This window comes from Myotis yumanensis, unplaced genomic scaffold, assembly GCF_028538775.1.
Source record: "Myotis yumanensis isolate MYYU_CA2020_CCGP unplaced genomic scaffold, mMyoYum1.0.hap1 SCAF_28, whole genome shotgun sequence".
Taxonomy (NCBI): domain Eukaryota; kingdom Metazoa; phylum Chordata; class Mammalia; order Chiroptera; family Vespertilionidae; genus Myotis; species Myotis yumanensis.
In genome coordinates this window covers 139,967-157,237 of record NW_027223779.1, presented here as the reverse complement: position 1 = coordinate 157,237, position 17,271 = coordinate 139,967, and positions in this window count along the sequence as shown.

Genomic DNA, 17,271 nt, shown 5'->3' with positions numbered 1-17,271 from the left:
CTACCCCTAATCTCGGTGATTGAACTAGGCCATCAGGATAGAACGGCTCTATTTACCCCTCATTAAAGTGTTTCTTACATGTTTCTAATCATTTCCGGGACTATCATTGTGTATTTTAAGAGTTTTACCAAAAGTAGACAGTTTTCCCAGAAGTATACACAGGAATCTTCAAGATTTAAATTGTGCCATTCAGAAAACGCCAGGCAATTCAGCCTCAGCTGTAAATATAAACAGTATTCTCTTCATTTATCAGCTCATACCCATATTCTAGCTATATAAACTGCAATTGTTAATGTATGAAAGCACATTCTTCGGAAATACATCATCTAAAGTAGCCAGAATTGTAAACATTATCTGTACTCTCGTCATTACGCAGCATTCTATCTCTAATCTCCGTGATTGAACATGAACATAAAGATAGAAAGGCTCTATGTACGAGCATTTCAAGTGTTTCTTACATGTTTCTAATCATTTCTCGGAACTATCATTGTGTATGTGAAGAGTTTTACCAAAGGTAGACAGTTTTCCTACAACTATTTACAGGCATCTTCAAGGTTTAAGTTGAGTCATTCAGTAAACGCCAGTCTAATCAGAATCACCTGTAAATATAAACAGTACTCTCTTCATTTATCAGCTTCACACATATTCTGAGCTTTATAAATGGAAATTCTTAATGTTTGAAAGCACTTTCTTCGGATAAAATCATCTAAAGTAGCCAGAATGGTAAACATTATCTGTACTCTCGTCATTTCGCAGCATTCTACCTCTAAACTCCGTGATTGAACATGAACATAAAGATAGAGCGACTCTATGTACCAGCATTTCAAGTGTTTCTTTCATGTTTCTAATCATTTCTCGGGACTATCATTGTGTATGTTAAGCGTTTTATCAAAAGTAGACAGTTTTCCTAGAAGTATAACAGGACTCTTCAAGGTTTAAATTGAGTCATTCAGAAAACGCCAGTCTAATCAGAATCACCTGTCAATATAAACAGTATTCTCTTTATTTATCAGCTTCATACATATTCTGAGCTTTATAAACAGCAATTATTAATGTTTGAATACACTTTCCTAGATAAAACAACATCTAGGGTAGCCGCAATTGTAAACTTCATCATTACTCTCCTCAGTTGAGAGTTTTTACCTGTAATCTCAGTGATTGAACTAGGCCATAAAGATAGAACGGCACTATTTAACAGCATTTCAATTGTTTCTTACATGTTTCTAATCACTTCCCCGGACTATTCTACTGTATTTTAGGAGTTTTACCAAAAATAGACATTTTTCCAGAAGTAGATACATGAATCTTCAGGATGTAAACTTTGTCATTAAGAAAATGCCAGGCAATTCAGCCTCAATTGTAAATATAAACTGTATTCTCTTCATTTATCAGCCTCATACACCCATTCTGAGCTTAATAAAACAGCAATTCTTAATGTTCGAAGCACTTTCTTTGGAAAAACACCATCTAGAGTACCCGGAATTGTAAACATTATCATTACTCTCTTCATTTGAGAGTTTTCTACCCCTAATCTCGGTGATTGAACTAGGCCATCAGGATAGAACGGCTCTATTTACCCCTTTAAAGAAAGTGTTTCTTACATGTTTCTAATCATTTCCGGGACTATCATTGTGTATTTTAAGAGTTTTACCAAAAGTAGACAGTTTTCCTAAAAGTATACACAGGAATCCTCAAGATTTAAATTGTGCCATTCAGAAAACGCCAGGCAATTCAGACTCAGTTGTAAATATAAACAGTATTCTCTTCATTTATCAGGTCATACCCATATTCTAGCTATATAAAGTGCAATTGTTAATGTATGAAAGCACATTCTTCGGAAATACATCATCTAAAGTAGCCAGAATGGTAAACATTATCTGTACTCTCGTCATTACGCAGTATTCTATCTCTAATCTCCGTGATTGAACATGAACATAAAGATAGAAAGGCTCTATGTACCAGCATTTCAAGTGTTTCTTACATGTTTCTAATCATTTCCCGGAACTATCATTGTGTATGTGAAGAGTTTTACCAAAGGTAGACAGTTTTCCTACAACTATTTACAGGCATCTTCAAGGTTTAAGTTGAGTCATTCAGTAAACGGCAGTCTAATCAGAATCACCTGTAAATATAAACAGTATTCTCTTCATTTATCAGCTTCACACATATTCTGAGCTTTATAAATGGAAATTCTTAATGTTTGAAAGCACTTTCTTTGGATAAACATCATCTAAAATAGCCAGAATGGTAAACATTATCTGTACTCTCATCATTTCGCAGCATTCTACCTCTAAACTCCGTGATTGAACATGAACATAAAGATAGAACGGCTCTTTGTACCAGCATTTCAAGTGTTTCTTTCATGTTTCTAATCATTTCTCGGGACTATCATTGTGTATGTACACGTTTTATCAAAAGTAGACAGTTTTCCTAGAAGTATAACAGGTCTCTTCAAGGTTTAAATTGAGTCATTCAGAAAACGCCAGTCTAATCAGAATCACCTGTCAATATAAACAGTATTCTCTTTATTTATCAGCTTCATACATATTCTGAGCTTTATAAACAGCAATTCTTAATGTTTGAATACACTTTCCTAGATAAAACAACATCTAGGGTAGCCGCAATTGTAAACTTCATCATTACTCTCCTCAGTTGAGAGTTTTTACCTGTAATCTCAGTGATTGAACTAGGCCATAAAGATAGAACGGCTCTATTTAACAGCATTTCAAGTGTTTCTTACATGTTTCTAATCACTTTCCGGGACTATTCTACTGTATTTTAAGAGTTTTAACAAAATTAGACATTTTTCCAGAAGTAGATACATGAATCTTCAGGATGTAAACTTTGTCATTAAGAAAATGCCAGGCAATTCAGCCTCAATTGTAAATATAAACAGTATTCTCTTCATTTATCAGCCTCATACACCTATTCTGAGCTTAATAAAACAGCAATTCTTAATGTTGGAAGCACTTTCTTTGGAAAAACACCACCTGGAGTAGCCGGAATTGTAAACATTATCATTACTCTCTTCATTTGAGAGTTTTCTACCCCTAATCTCGGTGATTGAACTAGGCAATCAGGATAGAGCGGCTCTATTTACCCCTCTTTAAAGTGTTTCTTACATGTTTCTAATCATTTCCGGGACTATCATTGTGTATTTTAAGTGTTTTACCAAAAGTAGACAGTTTTCCTAGAAGTATACACAGGAATCTTCAAGATTTAAATTGTCCCATTCAGAAAACGCCAGGCAATTCAGCCTCAGTTGTAAATATAAACAGTATTCTCTTCATTTATCAGCTCATACCCTTATTCTGGCTATATATACTGCAATTCTTAATGTATGAAAGCACATTTTTCGGAAATACATCATCTAAAGTAGACAGAATGGTAAACATTATCTGTACTCTCGTCATTACGCAGCATTATATCTCTAATCTCCGTGATTGAACATGAACATAAAGATATGAACGACTCTATGTACCAGCATTTCAAGTGTTTCTTTCATGTTTCTAATCATTTCTCGGAACTATCATTGTGTATGTGAAGAGTTTTACCAAAGGTAGACATTTTTCCTACAACTATTTACAGGCATCTTCAAGGTTTAAGTTGAGTCATTCAGTAAACGGCAGTCTAATCAGAATCACCTGTAAATATAAACAGTATTCTCTTCATTTATCAGCTTCACACATATTCTGAGCTTTATAAATGGAAATTCTTAATGTTTGAAAGCAATTTCTTTGGAAAAACATCATCTAAAGTAGGCAGAATGGTAAACATTATCTGTACTCTCGTCATTTCGCGGCATTCTCCCTCTAATCTCCGTGATTGAACATGAACATAAAGATAGAACGGCTCTACGTACCAGCATTTCAAGTGTTTCTTACATGTTTCTAATCATTTCTCGGGACTATCATTGCGTATGTTAAGCGTTTTATCAAAAGTAGACAGTTTTCCTAGAAGTATAACAGGACTCTTCAAGGTTTAAATTGAGTCATTCAGAAAACGCCAGTCTAAGCAGAATCACCTGTCAATATAAACAGTATTCTCTTTATTTATCAGCTTCATACATATTCTGAGCTTTATAAACAGCAATTCTTTTTTTTTTTTTATTTTTCGCTAAAAGTATTACAAAGTGTATTACATAAGTGTCCTTTTTTCCCCCCCGCACTTGACAGACCCCTGCCCTCCCTTACCCCCCAGTGTCTTATGTCCATTAGTTATGGTTATATGGATGCATACAAGTCCTTTGGTTGATCTCTTAATCCCCTCCCTCCTCCCCCCCAACCCTCCCTGGCCTTCCCACTGCAGTTTGACAATCAGTTTGAGGCAGCTCTGCCTCTGTATCTATTATTGTTCAAAAGTTTGTAATGGTCTTTATTATCCATGAATGATTGAGATCATGTGGTATTTTTCCTTCATTGACTGGCTTATTTCACTTAGCATAATGCTCTCCAGTTCCATCCATGCTGTTGCAAATGGTAAGAATTCCTTCTTTTTTACAGCAGCATATTATTCCATCGTGTAGATGTACCACAGCTTTCCAATCCATTCATCTACTATTGGGCACTTAGGCTGTTTCCAGATCTTAGCTATGGTGAATTGTGCTGCTATGAACATCGGGGTGCATATATCCTTTCTGATTGGTGTTTCTGGTTTCTTGGGATATATTCCTAGAAGTGGGATCACAGGGTCAAATGGGAGTTCCATTTCCAATTTTTTGAGGAACCTCCATACTGCCTTCCATAGTGGCTGCACCAGTCTGCATTCCCACCAGCAGTGCACAAGTGTTCCTTTTTCTCCACATCCTCTCCAGCACTTGTCGTTTGTTGATTTGTTGATGATGGCCATTCTGACAGGTGTGAGATGGTACCTCATTGTTGTTTTGATTTGCATCTCTCGGATGATTAGTGACTTTGAGCATGTTTTCATATGTCTCTTGGCTTTCTGAATGTCCTCTTTTGAAAGGTGTCTATTTAGATCCTTTGCCCATTTTTTGATTGGATTGTTTATCTTCTTTTTGTTAAGTTGTATGAGTTCCCTATAAATTTTGGAGATTAAGCCCTTATCAGATATGACGTTGGCAAATATGTTTTCCCACGAGGTGGGTTTTCTTGTTGTTTTGTTGATGGTTTCTTTTGCTGTGCAGAAGCTTTTTATTTTGATGTAGTCCCATCTGTTCAGTTTCTCTTCAGTTTCAACTGCCCTAGGAGCTGTATCAGTGAAGAAATTGTTTTGGCATATGTCTGAGATTTTGCTGCCTTTGTATTCTTCTAGAATTTTTATGGTTTCCTGTCGTACATTTAAGTCCTTTATCCATTTTGAGTTTATTCTTGTGTATGGTGTAAGTTGGTGGTCTAGTTTCATTTTCTTGCATATATCTGTCCAATTTTCCCAACACCATTTATTGAAGAGACTATCTTGGCTCCATTGTATGTTCATGCCTCCTTTGTCAAAAATTAATTGAGCATATTGGTTCGGGCTAATTTCTGGACTCTCTATTCTATTCCACTGATCTATATGTCTGTTCTTGTGCCAGTACCAGGCAGTTTTGAGAACAGTGGCTTTGTAATACAGCTTGATATCTGGCATTGAGATCCCACCTACTTTGTTTTTTCTCAGGATCGCTGCAGCTATTCGGGGTCTTTTTTTATTCCAGATGAATTTTTGGAGAGTTCGTTCTAGATCCTTGAAGAAGGCCATTGGTATTTTAATGGGAAGTGCGTTGAATGTATAGATTGCTTTGGGTAATATGGACATTTGAATGATGTTGATTCTACCAATCCAAGAACATGGTATGTTCTTCCATCTGTTTATGTCTTCCTCTACCTCTTTTTTCAACGTCCTATAGTTTTCTGAGTAGAGGTCTTTTACTTCTTTAGTTAAGTTTATTCCTAGGTATCTTAATTTTTGGGGTGCGATGGTAAATGGGATTGTTTTTATAATCTCTCTTTCTGAAAGTTCACTATTGGTATATAGAAATGCCTCGGATTTCTTGGGGTTAATTTTGTATCCTGCTACATTGCCAAATTCATGTATTAAGTCTAGTAGTTTTTTGATGGAGTCCCTAGGGTTCTGTATGTATAATATCATGTCATCTGCAAATAAGGACAGTTTTACTTCCTCTTTTCCAATTTGGATGCCTTTTATTTCTTCTTCTTGTCTAATTGCAATGGCTAATACTTCCAGGACTATGTTGAACAGGAGTGGAGAGAGTGGACATCCCTGTCTTGTTCCTGTTCTTAGGGGAAATGGTGTTAGTTTTTGTCCATTGAGTATGATGTTGGCTGTGGGCCTGTCATATATGGCTTTTATTATGTTGAGGTATGATCCACCTATTCCCACCTTGCTGAGAGTTTTTATCAAAAATGGGTGTTGGATTTTGTCAAATGCTTTTTCTGGATCAATTGATATGACCATGTGGTTTTTTTCTTTCAATTTGTTTATGTGATGTATCACGTTTATTGATTTACGGATGTTGTACCATCCTTGCATCCCTGGGATAAATCCTACTTGGTCATGGTGTATGATCCTTCTGATGTACTGCTGGATCCGATTTGCTAAGATTTTGTTGAGGATTTTAAACAGCAATTCTTAATGTTTGAATACACTTTCCTAGATAAAACAACATCTAGGGTAGCCGCAATTGTAAATTTCATCATTACTCTCCTCAGTTGAGAGTTTTTACCTGTAATCTCAGTGATTGAACCAGGCCATAAATATAGAACGGCTCTATTTAACAGCATTTCAAGTGTTTCTTACATGTTTCTAATCACTTCCCGGGACTATTCTACTGTATTTTAAGAGTTTTACCAAAACAAGACATTTTTCCAGAAGTAGATAACTGAATCTTCAGGATGTAAACTTTGTCATTAAGAAAATGCTAGGCAATTCAGCCTCAATTGTAAATATAAACAGTATTCTCTTCATTTTTCAGCCTCATACACATATTCTGAGCTAAATAAAACAGTAATTCTTAATGTTGGAAGCACTTTCTTTGGAAAAACACCATCTAGTGTAGCCGGAATTGTAAACATTATCATGACTCTCTTCATTTGAGAGTTTTCTACCTCTAATCTCGGTGATTGAACTAGGCCATCAGGATAGAACGGCTCTATTTACCCCTCTTTAAAGTGTTTCTTACATGTTTCTAATAATTTCCGGGACTATCATTGTGTATTTTAAGAGTTTTACCAAAAGTAGACAGTTTTCCTAGAAGTATACACAGGAGTCTCCAAGATTTAAATTGTGCCATTCAGAAAACGCCAGGCAATTCAGCCTCAGTTGAAAATATAAACAGTATCCTCTTCATTTATCAGGTCATACCCATATTCTAGCTATATAAACTGCAATTCTTAATGTATGAAAGCACATTCTTCGGAAATACATCATCTAAAATAGACAGAATGGTAAACATGATCTTTACTCTCTTCATTACGCAGCATTCTATCTCTAATCTCCGTGATTGAACATAAACATAAAGATAGGACGGCTCTATGTACCAGCATTTCAAGTGTTTCTTACATGTTTCTAATCATTTCTCAGAACTATCATTGTGTATGTGAAGAGTTTTACCAAAGGTAGACAGTTTTCCTACAACTATTTACAGGCATCTTCAAGGTTTAAGTTGAGTCATTCAGTAAACGGCAGTCTAATCAGAATCACCTGTAAATATAAACAGTATTCTCTTCATTTATCAGCTTCACACATATTCTGAGCTTTATAAATGGAAATTCTTAATGTTTGAAAGCACTTTCTTTGGATAAACATCATCTAAAGTAGCCAGAATGGTAAACATTATCTGTACTCTCATCATTTCGCAGCATTCTACCTCTAAACTCCGTGATTGAACATGAACATAAAGATAGAACGGCTCTTTGTACCAGCATTTCAAGTGTTTCTTTCATGTTTCTAATCATTTCTCGGGACTATCATTGTGTATGTACACGTTTTATCAAAAGTAGACAGTTTTCCTAGAAGTATAACAGGTCTCTTCAAGGTTTAAATTGAGTCATTCAGAAAACGCCAGTCTAATCAGAATCACCTGTCAATATAAACAGTATTCTCTTTATTTATCAGCTTCATACATATTCTGAGCTTTATAAACAGCAATTCTTAATGTTTGAATACACTTTCCTAGATAAAACAACATCTAGGGTAGCCGCAATTGTAAACTTCATCATTACTCTCCTCAGTTGAGAGTTTTTACCTGTAATCTCAGTGATTGAACTAGGCCATAAAGATAGAACGGCTCTATTTAACAGCATTTCAAGTGTTTCTTACATGTTTCTAATCACTTTCCGGGACTATTCTACTGTATTTTAAGAGTTTTAACAAAATTAGACATTTTTCCAGAAGTAGATACATGAATCTTCAGGATGTAAACTTTGTCATTAAGAAAATGCCAGGCAATTCAGCCTCAATTGTAAATATAAACAGTATTCTCTTCATTTATCAGCCTCATACACCTATTCTGAGCTTAATAAAACAGCAATTCTTAATGTTGGAAGCACTTTCTTTGGAAAAACACCACCTGGAGTAGCCGGAATTGTAAACATTATCATTACTCTCTTCATTTGAGAGTTTTCTACCCCTAATCTCGGTGATTGAACTAGGCAATCAGGATAGAGCGGCTCTATTTACCCCTCTTTAAAGTGTTTCTTACATGTTTCTAATCATTTCCGGGACTATCATTGTGTATTTTAAGTGTTTTACCAAAAGTAGACAGTTTTCCTAGAAGTATACACAGGAATCTTCAAGATTTAAATTGTCCCATTCAGAAAACGCCAGGCAATTCAGCCTCAGTTGTAAATATAAACAGTATTCTCTTCATTTATCAGCTCATACCCTTATTCTGGCTATATATACTGCAATTCTTAATGTATGAAAGCACATTTTTCGGAAATACATCATCTAAAGTAGACAGAATGGTAAACATTATCTGTACTCTCGTCATTACGCAGCATTATATCTCTAATCTCCGTGATTGAACATGAACATAAAGATATGAACGACTCTATGTACCAGCATTTCAAGTGTTTCTTTCATGTTTCTAATCATTTCTCGGAACTATCATTGTGTATGTGAAGAGTTTTACCAAAGGTAGACATTTTTCCTACAACTATTTACAGGCATCTTCAAGGTTTAAGTTGAGTCATTCAGTAAACGGCAGTCTAATCAGAATCACCTGTAAATATAAACAGTATTCTCTTCATTTATCAGCTTCACACATATTCTGAGCTTTATAAATGGAAATTCTTAATGTTTGAAAGCAATTTCTTTGGAAAAACATCATCTAAAGTAGGCAGAATGGTAAACATTATCTGTACTCTCGTCATTTCGCGGCATTCTCCCTCTAATCTCCGTGATTGAACATGAACATAAAGATAGAACGGCTCTACGTACCAGCATTTCAAGTGTTTCTTACATGTTTCTAATCATTTCTCGGGACTATCATTGCGTATGTTAAGCGTTTTATCAAAAGTAGACAGTTTTCCTAGAAGTATAACAGGACTCTTCAAGGTTTAAATTGAGTCATTCAGAAAACGCCAGTCTAAGCAGAATCACCTGTCAATATAAACAGTATTCTCTTTATTTATCAGCTTCATACATATTCTGAGCTTTATAAACAGCAATTCTTTTTTTTTTTTTTATTTTTCGCTAAAAGTATTACAAAGTGTATTACATAAGTGTCCTTTTTTCCCCCCCGCACTTGACAGACCCCTGCCCTCCCTTACCCCCCAGTGTCTTATGTCCATTAGTTATGGTTATATGGATGCATACAAGTCCTTTGGTTGATCTCTTAATCCCCTCCCTCCTCCCCCCCAACCCTCCCTGGCCTTCCCACTGCAGTTTGACAATCAGTTTGAGGCAGCTCTGCCTCTGTATCTATTATTGTTCAAAAGTTTGTAATGGTCTTTATTATCCATGAATGATTGAGATCATGTGGTATTTTTCCTTCATTGACTGGCTTATTTCACTTAGCATAATGCTCTCCAGTTCCATCCATGCTGTTGCAAATGGTAAGAATTCCTTCTTTTTTACAGCAGCATATTATTCCATCGTGTAGATGTACCACAGCTTTCCAATCCATTCATCTACTATTGGGCACTTAGGCTGTTTCCAGATCTTAGCTATGGTGAATTGTGCTGCTATGAACATCGGGGTGCATATATCCTTTCTGATTGGTGTTTCTGGTTTCTTGGGATATATTCCTAGAAGTGGGATCACAGGGTCAAATGGGAGTTCCATTTCCAATTTTTTGAGGAACCTCCATACTGCCTTCCATAGTGGCTGCACCAGTCTGCATTCCCACCAGCAGTGCACAAGTGTTCCTTTTTCTCCACATCCTCTCCAGCACTTGTCGTTTGTTGATTTGTTGATGATGGCCATTCTGACAGGTGTGAGATGGTACCTCATTGTTGTTTTGATTTGCATCTCTCGGATGATTAGTGACTTTGAGCATGTTTTCATATGTCTCTTGGCTTTCTGAATGTCCTCTTTTGAAAGGTGTCTATTTAGATCCTTTGCCCATTTTTTGATTGGATTGTTTATCTTCTTTTTGTTAAGTTGTATGAGTTCCCTATAAATTTTGGAGATTAAGCCCTTATCAGATATGACGTTGGCAAATATGTTTTCCCACGAGGTGGGTTTTCTTGTTGTTTTGTTGATGGTTTCTTTTGCTGTGCAGAAGCTTTTTATTTTGATGTAGTCCCATCTGTTCAGTTTCTCTTCAGTTTCAACTGCCCTAGGAGCTGTATCAGTGAAGAAATTGTTTTGGCATATGTCTGAGATTTTGCTGCCTTTGTATTCTTCTAGAATTTTTATGGTTTCCTGTCGTACATTTAAGTCCTTTATCCATTTTGAGTTTATTCTTGTGTATGGTGTAAGTTGGTGGTCTAGTTTCATTTTCTTGCATATATCTGTCCAATTTTCCCAACACCATTTATTGAAGAGACTATCTTGGCTCCATTGTATGTTCATGCCTCCTTTGTCAAAAATTAATTGAGCATATTGGTTCGGGCTAATTTCTGGACTCTCTATTCTATTCCACTGATCTATATGTCTGTTCTTGTGCCAGTACCAGGCAGTTTTGAGAACAGTGGCTTTGTAATACAGCTTGATATCTGGCATTGAGATCCCACCTACTTTGTTTTTTCTCAGGATCGCTGCAGCTATTCGGGGTCTTTTTTTATTCCAGATGAATTTTTGGAGAGTTCGTTCTAGATCCTTGAAGAAGGCCATTGGTATTTTAATGGGAAGTGCGTTGAATGTATAGATTGCTTTGGGTAATATGGACATTTGAATGATGTTGATTCTACCAATCCAAGAACATGGTATGTTCTTCCATCTGTTTATGTCTTCCTCTACCTCTTTTTTCAACGTCCTATAGTTTTCTGAGTAGAGGTCTTTTACTTCTTTAGTTAAGTTTATTCCTAGGTATCTTAATTTTTGGGGTGCGATGGTAAATGGGATTGTTTTTATAATCTCTCTTTCTGAAAGTTCACTATTGGTATATAGAAATGCCTCGGATTTCTTGGGGTTAATTTTGTATCCTGCTACATTGCCAAATTCATGTATTAAGTCTAGTAGTTTTTTGATGGAGTCCCTAGGGTTCTGTATGTATAATATCATGTCATCTGCAAATAAGGACAGTTTTACTTCCTCTTTTCCAATTTGGATGCCTTTTATTTCTTCTTCTTGTCTAATTGCAATGGCTAATACTTCCAGGACTATGTTGAACAGGAGTGGAGAGAGTGGACATCCCTGTCTTGTTCCTGTTCTTAGGGGAAATGGTGTTAGTTTTTGTCCATTGAGTATGATGTTGGCTGTGGGCCTGTCATATATGGCTTTTATTATGTTGAGGTATGATCCACCTATTCCCACCTTGCTGAGAGTTTTTATCAAAAATGGGTGTTGGATTTTGTCAAATGCTTTTTCTGGATCAATTGATATGACCATGTGGTTTTTTTCTTTCAATTTGTTTATGTGATGTATCACGTTTATTGATTTACGGATGTTGTACCATCCTTGCATCCCTGGGATAAATCCTACTTGGTCATGGTGTATGATCCTTCTGATGTACTGCTGGATCCGATTTGCTAAGATTTTGTTGAGGATTTTAAACAGCAATTCTTAATGTTTGAATACACTTTCCTAGATAAAACAACATCTAGGGTAGCCGCAATTGTAAATTTCATCATTACTCTCCTCAGTTGAGAGTTTTTACCTGTAATCTCAGTGATTGAACCAGGCCATAAATATAGAACGGCTCTATTTAACAGCATTTCAAGTGTTTCTTACATGTTTCTAATCACTTCCCGGGACTATTCTACTGTATTTTAAGAGTTTTACCAAAACAAGACATTTTTCCAGAAGTAGATAACTGAATCTTCAGGATGTAAACTTTGTCATTAAGAAAATGCTAGGCAATTCAGCCTCAATTGTAAATATAAACAGTATTCTCTTCATTTTTCAGCCTCATACACATATTCTGAGCTAAATAAAACAGTAATTCTTAATGTTGGAAGCACTTTCTTTGGAAAAACACCATCTAGTGTAGCCGGAATTGTAAACATTATCATGACTCTCTTCATTTGAGAGTTTTCTACCTCTAATCTCGGTGATTGAACTAGGCCATCAGGATAGAACGGCTCTATTTACCCCTCTTTAAAGTGTTTCTTACATGTTTCTAATAATTTCCGGGACTATCATTGTGTATTTTAAGAGTTTTACCAAAAGTAGACAGTTTTCCTAGAAGTATACACAGGAGTCTCCAAGATTTAAATTGTGCCATTCAGAAAACGCCAGGCAATTCAGCCTCAGTTGAAAATATAAACAGTATCCTCTTCATTTATCAGGTCATACCCATATTCTAGCTATATAAACTGCAATTCTTAATGTATGAAAGCACATTCTTCGGAAATACATCATCTAAAATAGACAGAATGGTAAACATGATCTTTACTCTCTTCATTACGCAGCATTCTATCTCTAATCTCCGTGATTGAACATAAACATAAAGATAGGACGGCTCTATGTACCAGCATTTCAAGTGTTTCTTACATGTTTCTAATCATTTCTCAGAACTATCATTGTGTATGTGAAGAGTTTTACCAAAGGTAGACAGTTTTCCTACAACTATTTACAGGCATCTTCAAGGTTTAAATTGAGTCATTCAGTAAACGCCAGTCTAATCAGAATCACCAGTAAATATAAACAGTATTCTCTTCATTTATCAGCTTCACACATATTCTGAGCTTTATAAATGGAAATTCTTAATGTTTGAAAGCACTTTCTTTGGATAAACATCATCTAAAGTAGCCAGAATGGTAAACATTATCTGTACTCTCGTCATTTCGCGGCATTCTACCTCTAAACTCCGTGACTGAACATGAACATAAAGATAGAACGGCTCTATGTACCAGCATTTCAAGTGTTTCTTACATGTTTCTAATCATTTCTCGGGACTATCATTGTGTATGTTAAGCGTTTTATCAAAGTAGACAGTTTTCCTAGAAGTATAACAGGACTCTTCAAGGTTTAAATTGAGTCATTCAGAAAAAGACAGTCTAATCAGAATCACCTGTCAATATAAACAGTATTCTCTTTATTTATTAGCTTCATACATATTCTGAGCTTTATAAACAGCAATTCTTAATGTTTGAATACACATTCCTAGATAAAACAACATCTAGGGTAGCCGCAATTGTAAACTTCATCATTACTCTCCTCATTTGAGAGTTTTTACCTGTAATCTCAGTGATTGAACTAGGCCATAAAGATAGAACGGCTCTATTTAACAGCATTTCAAGTGTTTCTTACATTTTTCTAATCACTTCCCGGGACTATTCTACTGTATTTTAAGAGTTTTACCAAAATTAGACATTTTTCCAGAAGTAGATACATGAATCTTCAGGATGTAAACTTTGTCATTAAGAAAATGCCAGGCAATTCAGCCTCAATTGTAAATATAAACAGTATTCTCTTCATTTTTCAGCCTCATACACATATTCTGAGCTTAATAAAACAGTAATTCTTAATGTTGGAAGCACTTTCTTTTGAAAAAAACCATCTAGTGTAGCCGGAATTGTAAACATTAGCATTATTCTCTTCATTTGAGAGTTTTCTACCTCTAATCTCGGTGATTGAACTAGGCCATCAGGATGGCACGGCTCTATTTACCCCTCTTTAAAGTGTTTCTTACATGTTTCTTATCATTTCCGGGACTATCATTGTGTATTTTAAGAGTTTTACCAAAAGTAGACAGTTTTCGTAGAAGTATACACAGGAATCTTCAAGATTTAAATTGTGCCATTCAGAAAACGCCAGGCAATTCAGCCTCAGTTGTAAATATAAACAGTATTCTATTCATTTATCAGCTCATACCCATATTCTACCTATATAAACTGCAATTCTTAATGTATGAAAGCACATTCTTCGGAAATACATCATCTAAAGTAGACAGAATGGTAAACATTATCTGTACTCTCGTCATTACCCAGCATTCTATCTCTAATCTCCGTGATTGAACATGAACATAAAGATAGAACGGCTCTATGTACCAGCATTTCAATTGTTTCTTATATGTTTCTAATCATTTCTCGGAACTATCATTGTGTATGTGAAGAGTTTTACCAAAGGTAGACAGTTTTCCTACAACTATTTACAGGCATCTTCAAGGTGTAAATTGAGTCATTCAGTAAACGCCAGTCTAATCTGAATCACCTGTAAATATAAACAGTATTCTCTTCATTTATCAGCTTCACACATATTCTGAGCTTCATAAATGGAAATTCTTAATGTTTGAAAGCACTTTCTTTGGATAAACATCATCTAAAGTAGCCAGATTGGTAAACATTATCTGTACTCTCGTCATTTCGCAGCATTCTACCTCTAAACTCCGTGATTGAACATGAACATAAAGATAGAACGGCTCTATGTACCAGCATTTCAAGTGTTTCTTTCATGTTTCTAATCATTTCTCAGGACTATCATTGTGTATGTTAAGCGTTTTATCAAAAGTAGACAGTTTTCCTAGAAGTATAACAGGACTCTTCAAGGTTTAAATTGAGTCATTCAGAAAACGCCAGTCTAATCAGAATCACCTGTCAATATAAACAGTATTCTCTTTATTTATCAGCTTCATACATATTCTGAGCTTTATAAACAGCAATTCTTAATGTTTGAATACACTCTCCTAGATAAAACAGCATCTGGGGTAGCCGCAATTGTAAACTTCATCATTACTCTCCTCATTTGAGAGTTTTTACCTGTAATCTCAGTGATTGAACTAGGCCATAAAGATAGAACGCCTCTATTTAACAGCATTTCAAGTGTTTCATACATGTTTCTAATCACTTCCCGGGACTATTCTACTGTATTTTAAGAGTTTTACCAAAATTAGACATTTTTCCAGAAGTAGATACATGAATCTTCAGGATGTAAACTTTGTCATTAAGAAAATGCCAGGCAATTCAGCCTCAATTGTAAATATAAACAGTATTCTCTTCATTTATCAGCCTCAAACACCTATTCTGAGCTTAATAAAACAGCAATTCTTAATATTGGAAGCACTTTTTTTGGAAAAACACCATCTAGAGTAGCCGGAATTGTAAACATTATCATTACTCTCTTCATTTGAGAGTTTACTACCTCTAATCTCCGTGATTGAACTAGGCCATCAGGATAGAACGGGTCTATTTACCTCTTTAAAGTGTTTCTTACATGTTTCTAATCATTTCCGGGACTATCATTGTGTATTTTAAGAGTTTTACCAAAAGTAGACAGTTTTCCTAGAAGTATACACAGGAATCTTCAAGATTTAAATTGTGCCATTCAGAAAACGCCAGGCAATTCAGCCTCAGTTGTAAATATAAACAGTATTCTCTTCATTTATCAGCTCATACCCATATTCTAGCTGTATAAACTGCAATTCTTAATGTATGAAAGCACATTCTTCGGAAATACATCATCTAAAGTAGCCAGAATGGTAAACATTATCTGTACTCTCATCATTAGGCAGCATTCTATCTCTAATCTCCGTGATTGAACATGAACATAAAGATAGAACGGCTCTATGTACCAGCATTTCAAGTGTTTCTTACATGTTTCTAATCATTTATCGGGACTATCATTGTGTATGTGAAGAGTTTTTCCAAAGGTAGACACTTTCCCTACAACTATTTACAGGCATCTTCAAGGTTTAAGTTGAGTCATTCAGTAAACGCCAGTCTAATCAGAATCACCTGTAAATATGAACAGTATTCTCTTCATTTATCAGCTTCACACATATTCTGAGCTTTATAAATGGAAATTCTTAATGTTTGAAAGCAATTTCTTTGGAAAAACATCATCTAAAGTAGCCAGAATGGTAAACATTATCTGTACTCTCGTCATTTCGCAGCATTCTACCTCTAAACTCCGTGATTGAACATGAACATAAAGATAGAACGGCTCTATGTACCAGCATTTCAAGTGTTTCTTACATGTTTCTAATCATTTCTCGGGACTATCATTGTGTATGTTAAGCGTTTTATCAAAAGTAGACAGTTTTCCTAGAAGTATAACAGGACTCTTCAAGGTTTAAATTGAGTCATTCAGAAAACGCCAGTCTAATCAGAATCACCTGTCAATATAAACAGTATTCTCTTTATTTATCAGCTTCATACATATTCTGAGCTTTATAAACAGCAATTCTTAATGTTTGAATACACTTTCCTAGATAAAACAACATCTAGGGTAGCCGCAATTGTAAACTTCATCATTACTCTCCTCAGTTGAGAGTTTTTACCTGTAATCTCAGTGATTGAACTAGGCCATAAAGATAGAACGCCTCTATTTAACAGCATTTCAAGTGTTTCTTACATGTTTCTATTCACTTCCCGGGACTATTCTACTGTATTTTAAGAGTTTTACCAAAATTAGACATTTTTCCAGAAGTAGATACATGAATCTTCAGGATGTAAACTTTGTCATTAAGAAAATGGCAGGCAATTCAGCCTCAATTGTAAATATAAACAGTATTCTCTTCATTTATCAGCCTCAAACACCTATTCTGAGCTTAATAAAACAGCAATTCTTAATATTTGAAGCACTTTCTTTGGAAAAACACCATCTAGAGGAGCCGGAATTGTAAACATTATCATTACTCTCTTCATTTGAGAGTTTACTACCTCTAATCTCGGTGATTGAACTAGGCCATCAGGATAGAACGGCTCTATTTACCCTCTTTAAAGTGTTTCTTACATGTTTCTAATCATTTCCGGGACTATC